This window comes from Labeo rohita, unplaced genomic scaffold (genome assembly GCF_022985175.1).
Source record: "Labeo rohita strain BAU-BD-2019 unplaced genomic scaffold, IGBB_LRoh.1.0 scaffold_473, whole genome shotgun sequence".
In the NCBI taxonomy this organism is placed as follows: Eukaryota; Metazoa; Chordata; class Actinopteri; order Cypriniformes; family Cyprinidae; genus Labeo; species Labeo rohita.
Genome location: NW_026129393.1, coordinates 11,580 through 20,465, shown reverse-complemented (window position 1 = coordinate 20,465; position 8,886 = coordinate 11,580). Strand labels below are relative to the sequence as shown.

The 8,886-nt window shown below is 34.8% G+C and overlaps 2 pseudogenes; both read right to left on the bottom strand.

The window, feature by feature from the left end:
* Nucleotides 1-1,136: 1,136 nt before the first annotated feature.
* LOC127160850 (flap endonuclease 1-like) lies at nt 1,137-3,460 on the bottom strand (annotated as a pseudogene).
* A 621-nt stretch (nt 3,461-4,081) lies between these two features.
* On the bottom strand, nt 4,082-8,241 carry LOC127160848 (flap endonuclease 1-like; annotated as a pseudogene).
* Between the last annotated feature and the right edge of the window lie 645 nt (nt 8,242-8,886).

The following is an 8,886-nucleotide window of genomic DNA, read 5'->3' as shown; positions in this document are numbered from 1 at the left end:
GAATGAATATCTTCAATGGCATGTTGAAAAAAATGCCTAACAATGCAGGGCATGAGGAGAGGGTAGCATCTTGTTTCAAGTTTTTGTATTACATCAAACAGTGGTATGTAAATTGATGACAGCATTGATAAAACACAGCTCCCTCAGACCTTCAGCATTCATACATCCCCATATAGCCTTGCTACCATTGAACGTCACTGTGGGTACCAGGCATTTCTCACTGTACTCCTCCTCCGGCAACACCAGGACATTTTGGATGCTTTTGGATCAGAAATGATTGACTTGGTTTCTTGAGACAAGAGTATGGATTCCCAGAAGTCTATATTTTGTAAATATTGGCCTTGGAGGAGTTTAAATGAGTTTATTGAGCTTTGGCTACAGTAGGTACTTCTAGTGGAGACAACAACATGACACTTTGTGTCATACTCTGTGAGATAAAGTATCACTCTTTTCATAACTTTTGCTGGCTCAAAGACAGTTGCATTGTATTTACCCTGCCCTTTTTCTAGCAAAAACTCACTCATCACTAAATAAAAAAATATAAAAGCGAAGACCTAATTATTTCAGGAGCTTTATCACAAGTCAACTGTTTTTGAATGTCAGTGGTACCTGCTATATTTTCACACTTAAAACAAATTTGGTATTTCTCTGGTTACATTGTCCTCTTTTATGCTAAGAAATCTCCTGGCAGTTTTCTCTCAAGTGTTTCCATTGTTGCCAGCATTAAGTGTGAATCAGTAGGCTATATCACACTATATATAACAATTGTCAGGAAATTACTTGTCTATAAAAGTTTTGGTTCAATATACATACCTTCAAAAATTGCCTTAAACCTACACTAATTTTTCTTTTTTTAGCAACTTTCAGGAGGGTGTACTCATTTTTGCAACAACATTTTATCACTTTGATAAGAAAATCTTATTTTCCTAAATAATTTTGACATTCTTCTTTGGTTATTGATCAAGCTGGGTTGTTGGATCATGTGTGTGTTTATGCGTGTGTAATTTAATCTACATAGATTTAAAACCAGAGATTTGTTCTGTCTAATCCAGACAGCATTTCTGCAAATAAACCAGATGAAAACACCACACTCTGCTATGATTAAATAGTTATCTTTATTTAAGATAAAGCAGAAACAGTGAAACAGAGAGGGCATTTAAAACATTTTTCTCCCATGTTCATTAAAATACTGAAAGGAAATGTTCTAATGTTTTGTTCCTTATTAAAGTCATTCGACTGTTAAGGGCACTATCAGCTCTGAACTCCTCTTTTAGCTGAAATCACTTTCATTTGCCCTTCTTGAATTTACCTGGTGTAGCACTCGTCTTCTGCTTCTTTTTAGCAGACCTTTTTATTTCAGGCTCCTATAAAAAAAAGCCCTTTTTCTTTAAACAAATAAATTAATCACTGTCTAATGAAGAAATCCATGCATATTATCACAAAACTAACCATGACTGTATTATTCTTTTGAGTTTTTCTATTCACAATATAGTTAATACAACAGTTAGTTACAGTTATTACTTCCTCCTACCTTGCGCTTAAAGGAAATTGATCCGGTTACAGTAAAGAATGTGTCCAGTCTGCCCTGGGTGCTCCCTTGTCTACTCTTCATGATCTTCTTACAGCCGTTACAGATACGATCCTCACTGACAACACACAAATTTAACATGTAAAAAAATGCATTCTGCTGCTTTGAGAACCACAAATATAAGAACACAACAACTTCCCTCCTATTTGTTTCATCTCACACCACAACAGGATTCCCTGCCTGCTTTCCCCAAAAATGGTGCCGGTTTTTATGTTTATAATAAACATGCCACATCACAACCTTTGTGTACAAGCCATGTCATATACATTTTAATATGACATTCATCACAAGTTGCTTTTAATAATGAAGTGTAACTGATTTGTAAATTAAATTATTTTATTTTAGATTGGCTTTTCTGTGTTAGTGGTTTCTGGTTTAAGAATGGCAGGGTTTAGGAACAACCTTTGATTTGATTTGGTTTGGTACCACTGTACCACTGTACCACTGTAGCTTTGTTGCCACTACAGGGCACAATTTAGCAAGTATGATCCAGGATGTGATTTGAAAGGAGGGCTCACTGATACGGCACCTTTCTGAATATGTCATGTCCTGCAATGTGACATTCAACAGTAAGTAAATGCCTTTGAACAGTGTAAACAAATGTACATTTGGGTCAATATTCTCAAGGATCTCTTCAATAGAGTCGTGCTGTTTAATGAGGTCAATGGCCCTCTTGGGTCCGATTCCTTTTATAGTGCCACAGTAGTCAGAGCCCAGTAGGATACACAGGTCAATGAACTGAGGAAGACATTCAAACATACACAGAAAACAATTAGAAGGAACTGACACATGTAGAATATGATAGATATAAACATACAAAAGATAAGACTGAAATAAAGCTAAGGTCTTACCTGTTGATGTGTCAGACCCATTTCTTGTAGAATACTAGACTGAAATGAAACTCTTGGATAGGGAGCTTTCTAGGATGGAAAAAACTACCAGTTATTTCTACACAGCCAAACATCTCCATCAACAACAAAAAAAAACATCCAAATGCCTCAACAAGACTGACGTTCCAAATGTCAGACCGTCCATATCTTCTGTTGCTGTGGCATAAACCTTTCCTGATTTCACCAGAGCAGCACAGCTCGCCTCAGCCTCACATGGAGCCTTAACATAACAGATATTTATTTTTGCCCATATCCATGATATGTGTTTTTACCACTGATCTATAATGGAGAACATATTATATATATAGTCATTATATATAGATCAGTGGTTTTTACTCAATTTTATGCATGTTGTTTTGAAAGTGTCTGTACCTGCTTCTTGGGCCTGAGCTAGAATTTTCTCAGCCTCAGCTCGTCTCTCGCCTCTCTTCTCCAGCTGTAGGTGTTAAAATAAAAAGATATCTTGAAACAGAATGCAGAAAAATGTTTTTACATTTTACAGAAAAAAAGGTTAGTTAACCAAGTTACCTCACCATATACACTACCAGTCAAAAGTTTTTCAACAGTAAGATTTTTTGTTTTAAAAAAAAGTCTCTTCTGCTCACCAAGCCTGCACTGATTTGATCCACAGTACAGCAAAAACAGAAAAAGACTGACATATTTTTACTATTTAAAATAATTGTTTTCTATTTGAATATTTTAAAATGTCATTTATTCCAGTGATTTCAAAGCTGAATTTTAAGCATCATTACTCCAGTCACATGACCCTTCAGGAATCATTTTTATATTCTGATTTTCTGCTCAAAAATATATTACTATTATTATTATGTTGAAAACAGCTGAGCAGAATTTTTCAGACAACAACATGACACTTTGTGTCATACTCTGTGAGATAAAGTATCACTCTTTTCATAACTTTTGCTGGCTCAAAGACAGTTGCATTGTATTTACCCTGCCCTTTTTCTAGCAAAAACTCACTCATCACTAAATAAAAAAAATATAAAAGCGAAGACCTAATTATTTCAGGAGCTTTATCACAAGTCAACTGTTTTTGAATGTCAGTGGTACCTGCTATATTTTCACACTTAAAACAAATTTGGTATTTCTCTGGTTACATTGTCCTCTTTTATGCTAAGAAATCTCCTGGCAGTTTTCTCTCAAGTGTTTCCATTGTTGCCAGCATTAAGTGTGAATCAGTAGGCTATATCACACTATATATAACAATTGTCAGGAAATTACTTGTCTATAAAAGTTTTGGTTCAATATACATACCTTCAAAAATTGCCTTAAACCTACACTAATTTTTCTTTTTTTAGCAACTTTCAGGAGGGTGTACTCATTTTTGCAACAACATTTTATCACTTTGATAAGAAAATCTTATTTTCCTAAATAATTTTGACATTCTTCTTTGGTTATTGATCAAGCTGGGTTGTTGGATCATGTGTGTGTTTATGCGTGTGTAATTTAATCTACATAGATTTAAAACCAGAGATTTGTTCTGTCTAATCCAGACAGCATTTCTGCAAATAAACCAGATGAAAACACCACACTCTGCTATGATTAAATAGTTATCTTTATTTAAGATAAAGCAGAAACAGTGAAACAGAGAGGGCATTTAAAACATTTTTCTCCCATGTTCATTAAAATACTGAAAGGAAATGTTCTAATGTTTTGTTCCTTATTAAAGTCATTCGACTGTTAAGGGCACTATCAGCTCTGAACTCCTCTTTTAGCTGAAATCACTTTCATTTGCCCTTCTTGAATTTACCTGGTGTAGCACTCGTCTTCTGCTTCTTTTTAGCAGACCTTTTTATTTCAGGCTCCTATAAAAAAAAAGCCCTTTTTCTTTAAACAAATAAATTAATCACTGTCTAATGAAGAAATCCATGCATATTATCACAAAACTAACCATGACTGTATTATTCTTTTGAGTTTTTCTATTCACAATATAGTTAATACAACAGTTAGTTACAGTTATTACTTCCTCCTACCTTGCGCTTAAAGGAAATTGATCCGGTTACAGTAAAGAATGTGTCCAGTCTGCCCTGGGTGCTCCCTTGTCTACTCTTCATGATCTTCTTACAGCCGTTACAGATACGATCCTCACTGACAACACACAAATTTAACATGTAAAAAAATGCATTCTGCTGCTTTGAGAACCACAAATATAAGAACACAACAACTTCCCTCCTATTTGTTTCATCTCACACCACAACAGGATTCCCTGCCTGCTTTCCCCAAAAATGGTGCCGGTTTTTATGTTTATAATAAACATGCCACATCACAACCTTTGTGTACAAGCCATGTCATATACATTTTAATATGACATTCATCACAAGTTGCTTTTAATAATGAAGTGTAACTGATTTGTAAATTAAATTATTTTATTTTAGATTGGCTTTTCTGTGTTAGTGGTTTCTGGTTTAAGAATGGCAGGGTTTAGGAACAACCTTTGATTTGATTTGGTTTGGTACCACTGTACCACTGTACCACTGTAGCTTTGTTGCCACTACAGGGCACAATTTAGCAAGTATGATCCAGGATGTGATTTGAAAGGAGGGCTCACTGATACGGCACCTTTCTGAATATGTCATGTCCTGCAATGTGACATTCAACAGTAAGTAAATGCCTTTGAACAGTGTAAACAAATGTACATTTGGGTCAATATTCTCAAGGATCTCTTCAATAGAGTCGTGCTGTTTAATGAGGTCAATGGCCCTCTTGGGTCCGATTCCTTTTATAGTGCCACAGTAGTCAGAGCCCAGTAGGATACACAGGTCAATGAACTGAGGAAGACATTCAAACATACACAGAAAACAATTAGAAGGAACTGACACATGTAGAATATGATAGATATAAACATACAAAAGATAAGACTGAAATAAAGCTAAGGTCTTACCTGTTGATGTGTCAGACCCATTTCTTGTAGAATACTAGACTGAAATGAAACTCTTGGATAGGGAGCTTTCTAGGATGGAAAAAACTACCAGTTATTTCTACACAGCCAAACATCTCCATCAACAACAAAAAAAAACATCCAAATGCCTCAACAAGACTGACGTTCCAAATGTCAGACCGTCCATATCTTCTGTTGCTGTGGCATAAACCTTTCCTGATTTCACCAGAGCAGCACAGCTCGCCTCAGCCTCACATGGAGCCTTAACATAACAGATATTTATTTTTGCCCATATCCATGATATGTGTTTTTACCACTGATCTATAATGGAGAACATATTATATATATAGTCATTATATATAGATCAGTGGTTTTTACTCAATTTTATGCATGTTGTTTTAAAAGTGTCTGTACCTGCTTCTTGGGCCTGAGCTAGAATTTTCTCAGCCTCAGCTCGTCTCTCGCCTCTCTTCTCCAGCTGTAGGTGTTAAAATAAAAAGATATCTTGAAACAGAATGCAGAAAAATGTTTTTACATTTTACAGAAAAAAAGGTTAGTTAACCAAGTTACCTCACCATATACACTACCAGTCAAAAGTTTTTCAACAGTAAGATTTTTTGTTTTAAAAAAAAGTCTCTTCTGCTCACCAAGCCTGCACTGATTTGATCCACAGTACAGCAAAAACAGAAAAAGACTGACATATTTTTACTATTTAAAATAATTGTTTTCTATTTGAATATTTTAAAATGTCATTTATTCCAGTGATTTCAAAGCTGAATTTTAAGCATCATTACTCCAGTCACATGACCCTTCAGGAATCATTTTTATATTCTGATTTTCTGCTCAAAAATATATTACTATTATTATTATGTTGAAAACAGCTGAGCAGAATTTTTCAGGTTTCTTTGATGAACAAAAAGTTCAGAAGAACAGCATTTATCTGAAATAAAAATCTTTTGTAACATTATAAATCTCTTTATCATCACTTTTGATCAATTTAAAGCATCTTTGCTAAATAAAAGTATTAATTTCTATAATTTATTTCCTAATATATATATATATATATATATATATATACACTGACTCCAAACTTTTGAAAATGTTACAAAGCTTTTTGTTTCAGATAAATGCTGATCTTTGGATCTTTCTATTCATCAAAGCATCCTGAGAAAAAAAGTACTCAACTGTTTTTAATATTGATAATAATAATGTTTCTTAAACAGCAAATCACGTGACATTGAAGACTGGAGTAATGATGCTGAAATTTTAGATTTGATCACAGGAATAAATTACATTTTAAAACATTCAAATAGAAAGCAGTTATTTTAAATAGTAAACATATTTCACATTATTCCTGTCGACTTCCGACTTCATAATGAGAGCATATAGACAACACTGAGAGAATTAAATTCAGCGCTTTCATTTCCAACATGTGCTCATTCATGGCTGTATATTATTTAATTCAGACAAATGTACGTGTTTATCAGGACGGATTATTTTACGTGACTGTGTGTTCGTCTAATTCTTTGATCCAAAGCAGCATAAACTAGCTACATATCAGGCATTTATGTAACACATCTAATATGTGCATTAATGGCTGTTATGTTAAATAAAGATAACTTATTACAGCTACCTATGCACGCCGTTGTTGTATCCCCTCAGACGCGCTGAAATGACAATCCTGCCGGTAATTCTCAAAACACCCACTAGATGGCGGCGTTGACTTGGAGATGATTCGGGGGAGTCGCTCATCTCTAGAAAGCATGCGCACTCTGTTAATAACTGTCAAAGTCATGGTCTTTCATAAGAGATGTGTTAAATCGGCATCTGGTAAAGGGTTTTTGTGGACTAATTATATTCCATTTTAATGTTACTGGGGCATGATCACTAATGACTATTGGATGGATATTAGATTCAGAAATATTTGACTATAGAATTACTGGTGAGAAAGAAGTCAATGTGGGAATATGATTGATGGACTGGTGAGATAAATGAGTAATCTTTAACGTTGGGATGAGATTTTCAGATATATGTATTGCCTGAACTGTTAAATCTATATATTGTTAGAGCTAGAACTGTGTTTCACATGCTATTATGACTGGACAGTTAGAAAAAAAAATGAAATGGAGGACAAAAACGTCTGAAAGATAAAAGATAGGCCTAAAAGGTAGGTCATCTGTGTTTGGGACATATAAATTGGCAGTTGTAACTGGGCTATTGTTAATTGAGATGTTTATGATAATGAAATGTCGCTCAGGATCTATAACAGTAATGTTGTGAATAAAATATATTTAAGATATAAAAAGATAATTTTTTACTTGTTAGAATGCATACTCCTCTCTGCTTTGTGTTGTAGTGAGCTGAGAATAAATTACTGTACTTTGATGATTTCATTTTATTATGATCAAATTCTGATAGATGTGTTTCTTGCAGAAGGCATATGTCGGCTTGTAGTTTATTTAGATGATTAAAAACTTTTATCCTCTTTGTCTGAGAACCAAATCCATGAACGTTCCAGGTAACAAAAGTGATAGATTAAATGTTTTAGTGAAAAATAAACAGAGATGCATATTAATATGTGAGCCTGTTAGTACTGTATATGTATAAATGTGTGTGTACAGTATGTATTTGAAAGTGTATGACAGTACATATGCGTGTGTGTATAACAATGCAGTGTTGTTGGCAGACTGACAAAAATACAGATACATAATTGACAATGTACACAGCAGGACAGCAACAACAAAACAAAAACCATTAAAAACAGACATAGAGTAGAACATGGGAGGTGAGGCATGAGACCTAGGTGCATTGCCCTTTTTCTAGCATTTATTTTCTGTTTTTGGATTGTGAAAAGTTGCCTTCGGCATTCGAGAATGTCCTTTGGGTATTGCTCATTGAGACCATATTTTGTGCCTTTAAGTTGTCTGCATTGCCTCTGTACCACTTCTTTGTGTCTGTAGTGTTCAAATTTTGCGATGATCTGTCATGGTCGGTTGTTGTTGTTTTGAGCTCTGATATGGTGAATACGGTAAAAGGTGATGATCTGTACCATTTCGGCTGGTAATTTGAGTTGTTTTATTATAAGTCCTTAAGTGATTTTTCGGATTCTTCAATCAACGTAATCCTGGTATCAAGTCTGGAAAGTTTATTTTCAGTTAAGAGTAGAATGTTGCTTATCTCAGTGCAGCATGGCAGTTTTGGTGATGCAGATGGTGTTATACTTGGACTGGAGAGTGAATCAGGATGAGGTCTCTTGGAGTTTGGAGTGGGGTTGCCTTTACTTTTTTTTGTTGTGATCCAGTTTGTCCTTGTTCATGGTGCAGCAGAGTGTGTTGTAGTGTGTATATATTCTTTGAGATGATCCAAGTTGTATAATGCTATAATCTAATTTTGAAATGGAGGGAATGCAAGATGGTGAGTGGGGGTAAAAAAGTGGAGGTAAAAGAACGGAAAGAAGGAAGAGGGGGGAAAACGATATTTTGCTTACAGACGGGAGCCGCCGTGGTCTTGTG